The 14,900-nt window shown below is 42.4% G+C and overlaps 1 protein-coding gene across 6 annotated transcripts in view; it reads right to left on the minus strand.

Moving 5' to 3' along the window:
- The window catches only part of DYNC1I1 (dynein cytoplasmic 1 intermediate chain 1), a 296,927-nt gene that overhangs the window by 22,613 nt on the left and 259,414 nt on the right, over nt 1-14,900 (minus strand). The window lies entirely within an intron of this gene.

Below are 14,900 nucleotides of genomic sequence, written 5' to 3' on the forward strand. Positions count from 1 at the left end.
AATAGCACAGAAGTCAGAGGCAAGTTTGAAAGTACACCAGAAATAAAATGTAATTGGACTTCATGAATTATTCATTCCATCTGGCTTGTCTTATTCTAATTTCTGCATAATGGCTTTACTAATCCCTGATCAATTAATGTAAAATGAAATTTAAATGATAATGAAAGCCCTAGAGATAAAAGAAATTAAGTATTCTTATATCCTCTGACAGAAATCTAAACAATGGGAGTTTTTTTTTCCACAATGTCTTCTTCATCCAGTCAGCTGTCTGTATTCTCTTCGTGGGTTCGACTAAATGCCTGTGCAGGCCAGAGTAATAAGATAAAAAAATATAACACAGAATATGAACAGTTAAATCCTTCATGCATGGAATGTGCAAAGTATGTATCTGTAGGTAACAGATCCAAATATTAGAGCAGAACTCCCAAAGTGTACTGCTAGCAAAGGTAAAATGCACAGAATGGACGTGCTGAAATCGAAGTGAGAAAAGTCAGTGAGAGGACAAAAACCTAGAGCAAAGATTTGTGAAGGGAGTATTCTCTTGCTTTGACGTTGCTCCAAAAAGAACACAATTGTGATACTAGTAAAGCCACACAGATTTGAGATGGGCCCCTGCGCACAAGGGAGGGTAGGTAGCAGATGCAGGAGATGTGTTTTATTTGCAAAAAATATCTAATGGGGGAGTAATTTGAGAAAGGACATATGGTATTGGGACCTCAAAAAAGAATTCAGTGGACATTAGCCTTATAGTTTTTTATTTTAATATTCTATAACTCTTTTATGCCAGGATGTTTGTTATAAACCATGCCTTCAGTGTGGTTTCGAGGTAAAATTATTTGCCCCATTGCTATTTATGGAGCATTTCTCTCATGCTTTGGACTCAGTGATTCAAAGTACCTTGTCTGGAGAATCTGAATATCCAGTGAAACCCTAAAGTGGCAACGATTGTGTCATTATTCCTTACTGGGATGGAGTAGCTGGTCCTTCACTGGCCACTTGTGAATATTAAATTGTAACTCTTGAGTAAAAGACTATTTCTCCCCCCCAAATACTTGATTTTATAGCTGGCTAGTCACTATTTGTTAAAGGACATGAGTGACACATTTTTCTTCAAGTCAAAGGGTGGAAAACACATGCTCTAAAAAGTTGGTTCTCTCACTCTCCTCTCTCAGTAACCCAGCTGACAGTAAGAAAAAAGCATATGGAGGTCTAGATGGAGACCCACACACATCCAGACGTATAGGAGACATGTACCCTATTATCCACAGTTTTGATCAATCATAAAACCACCCAACCTTAAACATTTACTAGGATGCTGATACTATTTGATACATTAATTCTCCCAAGAAATTATCCTGTTAATCTCTACTTTGCTTCTTTCTTTCTTTCTTTTTTTTTTCTTTTAGCTGCTGTTTCTGTGAGGAACTTGGTCAAAATTATCATATATACTGGAGACTTCATTTTTTCAACATCTGGAAATAACAGCCATTGTTCATGTTACCAAAATCCAATTTTCTCGTTTAGCAGGATTGTGTTGAAATGTTATTACTGTCTAGGTTTCCCTCCAACTTCCTCATCATCCCCAATCTTCCAGATTGAACCTCCCATTGTAAAAATCACTAGTACGTTTTTCTGGGTTATAGTATGTACATGTTTAGGGGAAGAAAGAAGGGCTTATGTTTTCAAAGGCTTTGTTTTAACCTTGATAAATTCATAGGCTGGGAAAGTCTTGGTCAGGACTGAACCCACTGTCAGAATACCAAGTGGACTGACAGCGAGGAACCACTAGTTTCCAAGTATTAACATTATAAGCTCTAGGCATAAGCTAGTGCCCCTCTTCCATCCTTAAGCCATACTATTTTGAACAGTAATTGTACTTTTTTTTTTTTGAGAAAAGAATTCTTCATTCTTTTTTATTTGGGGCTCAAAGGTTAATCTGAAAACCCCATTAAAAATATGGCAGTGGGGATGAAGGAGGGCACTTGTGACGATCACTGGCCGATGTGTGGCGGAGCCGGATCCCGGGGCTGTACGCCTGAAACTTACAGAGCACTATAGGGGAACCAGCTGGAAGGAAAAGAAAAACTTTAAAACGTTTAGCCTCAAATGTTTACTATAAAACAGTTTCCAGTAGATAAATATATCACGAAATATTAATATCCTCATAAAATATGTCAAAAGCATCAGGGTCTGAAGATTCCATTTTTGAAGTTCGAAACCGAAGTGTTTGGATCCCCGGTGTTGTTCTAGCTGGCTAGAGCATACCTGCTCATTTTAGAATAGCACAAGTTTTGAGAAGATGCAGAGGGTGGGGGCAGATTCGACTGATGATTCTTGAGGAGGCTCCTGTCATATCATTTGTGTCTCCTAAAGCTACAGAAGCTGAGTGACTTAAATATTCACTCTGCAAAGTACTCAAGGCCATTTCATAAACTCAGTAACTCAGCATGTTACTGCAGCAAGAGTCTTTCAAACCATCGGATTTCAGGAGACACAAGCCTCTTGGCCCGCGACGCTTCCTTTCCTAGTGGCGCGCTGGGAAGGGGCCCGCTGCTTGAGAAGAAAGACGAGGAGAAGTGCATGACCACCCACGTACTGCATGTGGGACACGTGCCAATGAGACAAAGCCACGACACCCAGTGCTTTTGACAAGTTTCCCAGGCCGTGCCCCAAAACCCCAAAATATCCAGATGCAGCTTGCCTTGACCTGAGTGCCCTGATTCTCAAACAGCACAGAGACGCGGCGACCAGTCACCTCCCAGCCAGACGCGAAGGGCAGGAAGGGGGAATTGTTGAGCCTTTGCTGTGCCTGACTCTACACACACGTTGTCTAATTTAATCCGCATAAAATCACGGTAAGGTAGACAGTATTTACAGGAAAGAAAATTATAGTTCAGGAAACTTAGGTAGCTTTCCCGAGGCCACGGGCGTTGATAAGTGGTGGAGCTGGATTTGGTTCTATGCGTTTCCTAGCTGTTAAGTACAATCTTCTGTTTGATGGACCCACGCGGTCCTCTATGAAACACAGAAATGGTCTTTGGTCTTAACAGCAAACACAACAACTCTGTTACCTGTTGTTTCATTCAATCAACTGATATTCGCTAAGCATGCACTGTGTTGTGTAGCTTGTAGGAAGGAGTAAAAAATATCACAGAATGTTTATTTCGTTTCCTGAATTGATCATTAACCATCCTGAAGACGTTACGCATATGATTCCAGGCATCTTTAGCCGCTGATGACACTCACAGAGATCTTTCTCTCCAAAAGAAAAGAAAAGGACTGGGATGGGAATGGCCCTTTAGTCGGCAGGGTTTATCAGCAGGCCACGAATTAGAGAGTTTCATAAAGTGATGCTAGGAGGCCGAGATCTGGTTTCTAGTTCACCGAATGTCTACATAGCTTTGAAGGAGGCTGCAGTGACATGAGATGACAGAAGAAGGAACACATGACGCACGGGCCAGGAAAGGCAACAGGAGAAAGCAGACACAGACTATGGATGGTGGTAAATTCAACCTAACATCATGGACTTTAGTTTTTTCATCTATAAGATGGAAGGTGGGAGAAACTGGCTTCGAAGAGTTCCCACCGGCTTTCCAGGACTCTGCTCTGGGATAAAGATCGAATGGAATAAAGTTTGTGAAAGTTTTTTTGTTTTGTTTTGTTTTGTTTTTACAAAGAGTTGTTCAAAAATAAGAGTTATAATTAGAGCCATCTTCCTTGAGGTTCTGCGAAATTTAGAGCAGTGACTTTAAAACATTTTACTTCATAAAAATATACATCTAAAAACATACCAGGATGGCTTTTGGTGAGAAACTGAAAATCATGTAAGGAATGACAGACCTCTTATTTGAACAACTAAAGAAGGGATAAAGGATATTAAATTTGCATGAAAGAAGCAGGTAGTGAACTCTGTTCCAAAGTGAAACTGTATAACATCCATTGGCGTTTTACAATAAAGGTGTGATCTCTTGATTTGAGCTTCGATTTTATAAATATATTTCTGACAATGACTAGAACTACATATTTTTCCGATCAGTTAACTATGAAGCGATTTCATGAAAGATGAACTTCTATTTCTGATGTCAGATATATATCAAAGCCACATTTAGGAAACATGATGTTTTATTTTTTTCTATGTTATATATTTTCCTCTCATCAGAATCTCTAGGCATTCTCAATAGGGTTTGGAATTTTGAAGGTTGGTGAATAGGAAGATTTATGTTAAAATGCCTCCTAACACCTCCAAACACTGTGGTTCTTGAGGTCGCATTTGCCTCTAATGATTAGCTTTCAAAGGAGATTTAGTAGAAATGCTTACCCAAACCAGGAAAATTTCTTTTGGAGTGGAGGGGATGTGGGGAAGGAGCAGGGATAATACATAGGTAGGTGGGGAAGGGGCCAGAAAACTAACAGTAGAATGTCTATATTTTATTCTGAAATAAGAAGAAAACAAATTGGGATCTTACCTTGAAACTATATCCTGTTGGGAAAAAAACGGTGACCAAAATACTAAACAATGAGTAAGAAGAAAATGTCCTTCAAAAACTGTCATGTGGGTTCCTATGAAGTAATTAAAATAAATAGCCAGCCAGTTCTTCCAGGAAACATTAAAATGTGAGACCACAATATCACTTTTAAAAAAAACCACCAAAGGACCCCAAAACTTCAGGCTCACACAAAAATGGATGCCTCTACCATAAAAAGAAAGTGCTTAAACAAACAAACAAACCAAAACTCACAAACCAAGCCAAACCAAAAAAACCAACTCTCTTGGCCAAAAAGAGGTGTTGTGAATTTGGTACTATCATTAGAAAACATTATTTGCAACTTAATTTGGGATCCTTCTAAAGCACGAAGTATCCTGTATTTCACCTTCATTTCTATGCCTCATATAAAAAACAATACAGACTGGACGTGATACCTTTGCCTGTTTCCATCGTGATCAGAAATCCAAAATTAGACATAAAGAGTTTGAACTATTCTCAACAACACACAGATAGTGGGTGGGCTTGTTGTCCTTATGCACTAACCAAAACTATGTAAGGACCTTCATTTGAATTAGTAAACTTAAAGTAATTACAAAGAAGTTTCTAGAAATCCAGGAATGTAGCATTTGCCTCTCTATAAATGTGGAAGTTTGGCTAAATAAGTACTGAAGCCACATAAAAGGTGTTCTTTGTTGCACTACCTTCCTCTCCTCATTTGCATGGAAGAAGCCTCCTAATCCAGGAGGCGCCACCAATGAAGAAGGTAATTATCCATATAAAAGAATGTATACATATTCACAGGTTTTGACTAGTATTTGAGTGTTTAAAGCCATAATAAAAACTACCAGCTTTGCCTAATTCATAAAAGGACTATTCCACACCCCCACACCCCCACACCCCCACCGCACTGGCTTGATTTTTATGAATATCAGCTCCACCTAATGGTTCTTCTTTAAAATGGGCATTTTAGTAGCACAGGTCTGTACAGAATCCAGGTGCAAACACTGAAACGGACTAGGAGGCTCTAAAATTGCTGTCTGCGCTATTCTTAGCTGCTCTGGCCCTTTTGGTATGGTCTGCCTTCCTGTTTGTGTTGCGGCAGGCAGAGGGGTCACTGGATGGCCAGAGCAGGAGGGGTCGCATTGGTTCCGTGGTACGACTGAGGTAGCTTGTTCTCTGGACTGGGGACTCTCTCTCTGGACTGACATTCTCTCTCTGGACTGACATTCTCTCTCTGAAGGGCCACACAGCTGTAGGAGGCAAACAATTCAACAGAACCCCTTGGGTGGCTGCTGTGCCAATTCTATTTCACTGTGGCCCAGTGGTTTCATGTCCAACAGGACAGCAGTTAGAGAAAGAAGCATTCAGCGACGGGAAAGAAAGGCCAGGTTGCTTAGAGACTGTATTTGAGGTGGGAAGGAAAGACGCTGGTATCAAGAATGAGGGCGTGTAGAGGGATGATGAGGGGATGGACCTAGATGTGTGGCTGTATCCTTGCCTTGAAGACTTGGAAAGTTGGAAGAATGTGTGCAAAAAGTGGTATCTGCAGGCACGGCTGTGTTTATTCATTTATTGCCTATTTAATGTCAAACTCTAGCTGACTTTTACTTGGAAGAATCTAGAGGTTAGATTAAGTGGCAGAACGTCTCCTCTCCTCGCTGATGCTGAAGCTGTCAGCCTCCACTCTGGCATCTGGCTTACAAATTGTCTTACCAGTATAAATAAACTGCTCCATATCTCTGTATGTGTAATTCTTAAAGAAAGATTTAAAACATAGAAAATTATAAACGTAGATGCATGCATTACACCTTGATTCACAAAGTGTTTAGTTTTTTAAATTGCCAGGTAAACATTTGCTGGTCCCCAGAGCTAATCTGACATTAGTGGTCTCACTACACTTAGTAAATATGACATTTTGACCAATTTCATTTTTTGTTCTAGAGGTCATATACCCAAATACCCAGATTTGTGGGTTTAAAATCTAATGGTAAAATGATTTAAATTTTTTTAAAGATTTCATTTATTTATTTGAGAGAGAGAGAGTGAGAGAGAGAGAATGAGCATGAGTCAGTTGGGGGAGGGCAGAGGGAAAGGGAGAAGCAACTCCCGCTGCACAGGGACCTCCATGCAGGACTTGATCCCAGGACCCTGAGATCACAACCTGAACCAAAGGCAGATGCTTAACTGACTGAGCCACCCAGGTGTCCCCAAATTATTAAATTTTTTATTCTACTTCTTGCATCATATATATGGTTGATCATATATATAACCTATATCTATATCCCTCAATCTATCTCTATATATACATCAAGAACACATTTTCAAGGGTCAAGGTAAGTTTTTTGTAGGTCTGCACTCCTATGTCTCCTGGTATTAAATGTAATACCTTTTTTATATTAAACCTAATACTAGTATAGCTGGTATTTAAATTTATTTCAATCATGAAAAAAACCAAAAAGGAGAATCCTGCATAGCAGAAATTCAAAATATGCTGTTTATATGTAGAACACATTATGTTTCCTATTTTGCAACAGATTTGGTTACTTTATTATGTTACACCTAAGCCAAAATGAAATGAATCTTTTCAACAAGCAAATAGAAGCTAAATGTGAGGCCAAGAGATTCAGGACATTACACATGGCTGCGGGAAAATAACCCACATGAATTAGGAGCCCTGGACAAACTGCAAGCCGGGAAAGGGCCACATGAAGCTGGCCAAGATGGACCCACACCGGTGTGGTCCAAAAACCATCACTCTGGGTGGTAAAAATGAATTTTGGTTTCTGTTCCAACATCAGACATACAATGTAGGTTAGATCAGAAGGTGGGGGTGAAGACATCATTGACTCTCATAACCATGAAGACACGGTGTCTGCTATTGGTTACCCTCATTCTCTCTTTAATATAATTTCCTTAGAAGGAAAAGGTGGGGAAGACAACTTGTGAAAAGGAAAGGCAAATGATTTCACTCTGGTTAAAAGAGCCAAAGAAAATATCCACAGCCCTTACTTCTTGCACAATGGGAAAGCCCAGTCAGTTGGGTGAAGGAGTCTCAAAAATGTTTGTACTTATATGGATTATTCTCATCTTCTGTATAAATAGCAGCTCCAGGTATGTGTTGGTGGGTGAACGTGGGGAAGGGGTGGGTGGGCAGGGGGTAAGAGGACAGGAAGTATGAACACAGGCTCCGTCTGGCTATGACTTGATGATCACATTCTTGTGGTTTCTTTCAAAGTTAAAGTATTCTCCCTGGGTGAGCTTAAAAAAGGAACCCCTCTTCCTCCTCATCCTCCAACTCCTGCCCCCGTCCTCCCCCACAGAAAGAAAAAGAAAGAAAGAAAGAAAGGAAGAAAGAAAGAAAGAAAGAAAGAAAGAAAGAAAGAAAGAAAGAAAGAGGGAAGGAAGAAAGAAAAAGAATTTGATGACTAGCACACATAGTTTTATTGAAAGCCAATCTTAATGTCTGCTATCTTGTGTTCAGAAGGGAGGGGAAGGGGGAGTGAAAATGAGAATGAGGGGAGAAAAGTAAGTCAGACACCACCTGAATGCTGTGTTTATCAGAAAGGCAGCCAGCGGGGCTTTGGGGTTGAGGGGAAAAAACATGCGCTGTCATCCGGTAAGTGTTACTGGCAGTGAACTACTGAGTTTGTTAATCTTTTTTCCCATTTTAAGTGTTATGCGTAGATACTGTGGTAGCAGAAACTTTAACTTGTGATTTTTATTGTGTTCTTTCTCTGATATTTGAACACTGAACAGACTGCTAGCAGAAGTAAATATGGTTAAGGCCCTTTGTTAGAATTATGTAATTTTAAATGTTTTCATCTCGGTTTAAAATAATCTAACCCATTTTGATAGAGTAGGTTATTTTGCTTAGGACATCTAAAAGTATTAGCTTAACAACAGTGAATTATTAAGGACCTACCGTATGGCTTTCTACTTTGGGCAATCAGTAGGAGAAATACACGCTCTAACTCTGTTCTCAAGGACACACAATCCAGGTAGGACGATGAAAATTATGCAATAAAAGGAGAAGGATACAGTTTATTTGGAGGTCTGTTTTCTCATTTTGTCCCAGAAGCAGCTACGGTGTCTTACAAGTTAAATGTCTGCAAAATTAAAAATAAACACACGGCAGAGGCAGATAGGATAGACAATGTTTCCTAGGATTCCGAGATAAGCTGATTATTACAGTCAGGGCCTGAAACAGCCCTAAATTTCCTGACAACTAAGGCAAAACATGTCGTATCACAAGAAGGTATGTGAATTTCATCATCTGAAGCAAGAAAGATTACAAATTCCTCCTCAAAGACACATTTTGGGGAAAAACTCAGGGAGGAATTTACCATGTCTGTGAATCCCTGGAAAAGAGACTGGCTTTCTGTCTTGTTTATACCAAAGAAAGAGAACAAGTAGGTAGCCAGGTGCGAAATTCTGTGGTACAGCTGTTTGGTGCCAGAGGAATTCGGGGATTCGGGGGGAGTGGGTGTTGGTGGTTACCATGGTCTGATGTGGTCAAGGAAGGTATTATCTAGGACAGGTGATGGAACCTGCTCGAAAGACGCCTAGACTTTGACAGATGGGAAGGAAGCCCCTCAAGGAGGGGAAAGCAAAACATGCGAAGACCTGGCTGTGAGAACCAGCACGGGATTCCCAGATGGAAGGGAAGCCGGGAAGTGGGGACGGCCTGGAGGACTCGGAGAGTTTGTCCTGAGGAATAACAGGAAAGGATTCTGGTTTGTTTAGGGCGGGGCTGGGGCCATGTTATGAATGGTCTTAAGTACAGAGTTCAGACTTTTTGATGCAGTAAGCTTCTAACTTCTTAAACAGGGATTGACAAATGTGCAGAGCATGGAAACTTTGCATCAACAGTTGCAGACGTGCCCACGTTTGTGTGTTTTCAGCTCTTCTGGTGGGGACAGCTAAATGATCATTAATTGAGCAGGAAGAAGAAACACAGTAGGGGAGGAAGATCTAGTTTTATAAATATGCATATATATATAAATATACGTATATATATATATATATATATTTTTTCCCCCTTGTTTTTCCTTTAAACATGGTGCATTTGAGTCTCTGGAGAAGACACTCAGGTTAAGCTGGCAGTGGAAATGTAGGTCTGGGATTGTAAGGGAGGGCAGGCTTGAAGTTCATGGCCAGGAAGCAACCCTGAGAGATGCTGAGAGAGGAGAGGAGAGAGTGGAGAGGAAGGAGAAAAACAAGACTGTGACAGAAATTTCGAGAAACCGGGTTAAGGAAGTGAAGGGAAAAAACCAGAGGAGAGGTCTACAGCAAGCCAAGAGGCGTAACAGGGGCCGGAGAGGCCACAAGAATGAGAGGTGGAGAGAGCGATGTAAGGATGAGTACTCACATTTAGCAAGCTGGGGCTTACTGATGGCCTCAGAGAGACAGAAGCGTCAAAAGACTAATTGGGTTTGTTAGGAGGCGGGGGTTGGGATCTGTGGCTGTGGTCGATGTGGATGCACATTGGCTCTTCAAGTGGTTTGGCAAGCTAAACCAAATTTTAGGACATCTTTGTGATAGTTGGAGCTCACCCATCCATCGAATCATGAACCACCAATCTCTAAGAGGACCCTACCATCACTGCTATTTTTGTTCAGGGCTGCCTCCTTTTTTTTTTTTCCTCTCAAGGTTGACCCACTTGCCATTAGATGTAACATCCTTGACATTTTGGACGCTTTCTTATGTGGATTAATATCTTGAGCACCTGGCACCAAGCCTGACAAATAGGAGGCAGACAAGATGCCTTGAAAGGATGTGATGAAGCAGGAAGCTTCTAGGTGCAGTGCCATTTCTGCCTGACACTTAGGAGCAAAGCCTTGAACTTTCTTCTGGTTCTCTGCACTTGCAATTCATTCTTGGTCTCCTCAGGGCTGAACTTTTTTTTTTTTTTTTAAAGATTTTATTTATTTATTTGACAGAGAGAGATCACAAGTAGGCAGAGAGGCAGGCAAGAGAGAAGGAGGGGAAGCAGGCTCCCCGCTGAGCAGAGAGCCCGATGCGGGGCTCGATCCCAGGACCCTGAGATCATGACCTGAGCCCAAGGCAGGGGCTTAACCCACTGAGACACCAAGGCAGCCCCATCCCCGATTGATTTTTGATTCAGCCTTCTCCTTGGGCTACCTCTTATTCATCCAGCATGCTCCTTTAGTTCAGAATCTTTCCTGTCACTCAGGTACCTTGAAACCTATGACAAAAGTTATGCTTCCCAGTCATGGCAAAGATTTCAACATGTTTGTACACCAGGGGCAAGGAACCAAGAGCAGGGCACTCTTTTGAGGAGGAAAAGTGATATGAAAAGTAGTAATAAAACATAGGCTACTTACTGGTGACTTGGACAGTAGAAAATCTAGCCAGAAATTTCCTCTGTATTTTTAGGAAAAAGGTGTTGGGAATTAAATGTCAGATGAATGATGAATTTTATTTCTTCAAAAACAAACAAAACTTATCCTTGGATTGAAAGCATCAGTATGTACCTGAGAGGCTTGGTAACATACACATTTCAGTTGGGGGATGTGTGTGTGTGTGCGTGTGTGTGTGAGAAAGACAGAGAACAGACAGACAGAGACACACATACAGACATACTTTTCTATGGAATATTCTTATTCTTGTATATTTATTTGTCCAGAGAAGAACAGTGATGCCCAGAAACAGGAGAATGGTGCGTTGTGAAAAAGCCTGAATCCAGATAGCACCACATAGCAACTTGATATCCTGTACCAGTTAGTAAATATTTCCTGACCCTGGTGACAACGGTGAAATGGGTCTTTGGATTCAGCATCAACAAAGTCACTTCTTACATTAACTACATCACACCAACTGTTCCTGATACTTTCCCTCAACATCTGCTGCCCCTGGGAGTCAACCTTGGGTGGACTGGAGCTCTTCAAACACTGAGGGGTGTGCATGTGCGTGTGTGTGTGTGTGTGTGTGTGTATGAAAGGATCTCATGGGACGTTCATTATTGTTAACTTTTTTGGTCCATAACCAAGGTCAACTGTGATCATGAAATGTCCTTAGCTCTTGTTATGGGCTGCACTGTGTCAGCACCAAAATTCACATGTTGACGTTCTAACACTCCAGTAACTCAGAATGTGACTGTATGTGGTGAGAGGGTCTTTAAAGGGGGAATTAAGGTTAAATGAGGTCACAGGGTGGGCCCTCATCCAAGGTAACCAGAGTCGTTATGAGACAAAGAGATGAGGACACAGTACAGAGGAAGACCATGTGAAGGCACGAGAAGACCCCACCTGCAAGCCAAGGACCTCGGAAGAAACCAACTCTGCTAACACCTTGATCTTGGACTTCTAACTGCCAGAACTCTGAGGAAATAAATTGCTGTTGCTTTAGCCACCCAGTCTGTGGTACTTTGTCATGGCAGCCTTAGCAAGCTAATAGAGTTCTCAAATGAAAAGGAACATCTCTTTTTTCTTCGCCTCTAACACACACGTCTTACTGCCCCTTCCACTAAGGGGGCCTGTACTGGATGTAAAAATATGCCCCCCTCTGGATACAGCAGGGCCTCTGTTCTATTTCTCATTTAGCTTTAAACCATACCCAGAGTTCTGCAACGGTGCTGAGACAATGGAGACAGGTGAGGATGGGGAATGGAAAGCTATGTGACATTCAGTCCCATCCCAAAACAAATGGGCCACACCATTGCAGGTATGGAACTAAACAGGAACCCGAAATTTCAGCTATGTTCAATTCGATCAGTCACTTTAGCCTGAAGACAGCTCTTCTGCCCACAAACACCTTCCTCCCACCCGCCGAAACAGAAGTCTTCTGTGCTCGAGATGAGAGTTTATTTTGGTTTAATTTTGTCACCCTCTGCCGGCTCAGGCTTGGCCTCCCTTTCTTTTAGGAAAGGTAGTCAGAGGGTGAGACGGGTGGTGGGGTCAGAGGGCAGGAAAAGGCAAGGCAAGCAGGCGGGGCAGATGGAACATGACAAGGTTCCAAAAGCTCCCCCCACCTCATCCGGGGGTTGGGGTTGACCTCGAACCTAGAGCAGCCAGGCACCTGCCCAGCTCTCCTTTATCAGCCTCCTTAAAGGCTAGTTACTGCTGACTGGATTCCTGAGGCTGGAAAAATTTCAAAGAATTTTTGAATACATCTCTACAGTTCTCTTCTCCTAACAATAGGATCTATCAAACAGCGAGGAAAAGGCTCTGTTTAAAAGCACAGACAGGAGATCAGCAGAATGTGTTTGATTGCTAAAGTGACTAATTTATTTTTACACAGTATTAATGACGCTACAATAACCAATATCCATAGCCTGGTTTTGACAGTTTATTGCAAGGGTTCTCATTGTTTGAAAAAGAAGAACAAGGAGAAAAAAAGAAAGTACGAAAGAAAGAGAGTGTTTTATTTTGCTACATTTCCATTTGTTAACAAAACTCCTCCTAAGCAATACCAGAGGTCATTAGCAAACAACCAAAACATGCCTGTCTCCCGAAGAACACAACTTCCTTCATCATATAAAATACAGCTCTGCTGAAAACCCAAATCATGACAAATCCTTAACATGAAAAATTCAGTGCAGACTTGAAACCACCTGACTTTACTTTGGGTTTGTGTTCCTTAAAATTACCTAGAAAATACCATAATCTTCTCTTCGAGCGGCTGGACGGGGGCCAGGGCCCTGGCTCCGGAGGCAAAGGGCAAAACTAAAAAATCACGTCTGAAGAGACAGCCCCACCCTCTCTCCCAAGTCCACTTGGCCCCGTGACAAGAAGTGAGGTCTACAGCACATTCATCCTCGGCCTGGGTTTTCTGGCCCAGACTCAAGACTCTTAGGACAAACAAAAATAAAATCCAAAATGTTATCACCCCCGCCTTTCGAAGTCAGACGGGCTTAAGTGATCGCTCTGCATACACCGTGAGTAGCTCACATTTGCCGTACAATAGGGAACCCAGAGAGCAGTATTGAGATGTAGCTTTGTTTAGGAGAAGGATCCTTGGCTGAGAGTTGAAATTCCAAAGTGATTTTTGGTAATAATCGTGTGAGGTGTCTACATATGTGTACATGCACACGCGTGTGTGTGAGAGAGAAATTTCTACAGCAAACAAAAGCCTTTGAGAGTGAAAGGTAGGAATGGGGACTCCACCGTGGAGGCCCGTTCGCTTGGTGCCCCCAGACCATGGGTAAGCCTCTCTGTGTCCTTCTCCTTCATTGAAAGCTTCATTTCCTAAGGACTCGCTCTCCCCAGTGCCCACCCACTCTGACACCCTCACTCTCTCGCGTGCTTTGGATGGGTGAGAGCCAGAGAGACTGTCAAGTAATTTTTACCTCCTGCCGAGCTAGTGACAGGCTCAGTACAAATAACTACATTGAGAAAGTACCTCCAGATCTGCCGCAGATCCACGGCCAGCCCACCAACAAGACAATCCGGGGCTATGAACACCACTGTCTGGTCCCACTGGGGCAGATTAGCGCTGAAATGGTAGGGCCAGGCTTTCCAAACACGCTTTCCCCCGATCCCCTAATCAAAACCCTCTGTTCCAGCCGCTGTCTGCACTCACACACGCGGAGTCCCTCCGCACTCTGAAAACCTCTGGCCCTCCAGCCCCAGCTCCCCCTGGAGAATGTTCGGCTCTCTCCCCTTCTCACACACTGGCCAATCCCGTGGTCCCAGTCAAGGCCTGCCTCACTCAGAATCACCCCTCCAACACCCGCGCAGGCGCAGAGAGGTCTCCGTCCCCCCCGGCCTTTGTGACTTCTTTTCAGGCACTGGGTCTGGGGCTGCCTTGGAGTCTGTCTGAGGCTGTTATATTTAATATATTCTTACTTCATTCCTAAATTGTTGTTTAGTCTTCCATGTAGAGTGAGGGTTTTTTCTTTTTTTTTTTTTTTTTTCTTTTTAAGACCTCATTATTTAGAGCAGTTTTGTATTCATAGCAAAACTGAGCAGAAAGTACAGAGATTTCCCACATACCCCCAGCCCCAACACGTGGGCAGTCTCCCCACTACCCACATCCTTCCCAGAGAGGTAGATTTTCACCAGTGCCGAATCACGCTGATACAACATTATCCCTCAGATAATACCCATCGAGGACGTGAGGGCTCACTCTTGGTGATATCCACTGGATGGGTTGGGACAAATGTGTACTGACCTAGGGTCCACATTGTAGTGTCACACAATGCAGTCCCACAGCCCTGAAATGCCTCTAGTGGAGCAAGGTTTTTCAAACAGTTCTGGAGGGCTGGGGTTTAATTCTCGAGGGGAGGGAGATGCTGGGAGTTCTCTAGGAGAAATATTAATTTTATATTTTCCTCTGGGTAATAAGAGTCAAGAGATGAGGTTAACCTGCTTTGGGTCAGCTGGATGTTGCTGTCTTCTAAGCATGTTAAGTCAGAGACAAGCCTGCAGGACAGTTTCTGTACAGTCACAGCAG

The sequence above is a fragment of the Lontra canadensis genome, unplaced genomic scaffold, assembly GCF_010015895.1.
Source record: "Lontra canadensis isolate GAN:19392208 unplaced genomic scaffold, GSC_riverotter_1.0 scaffold2, whole genome shotgun sequence".
Classification (NCBI taxonomy): domain Eukaryota; kingdom Metazoa; phylum Chordata; class Mammalia; order Carnivora; family Mustelidae; genus Lontra; species Lontra canadensis.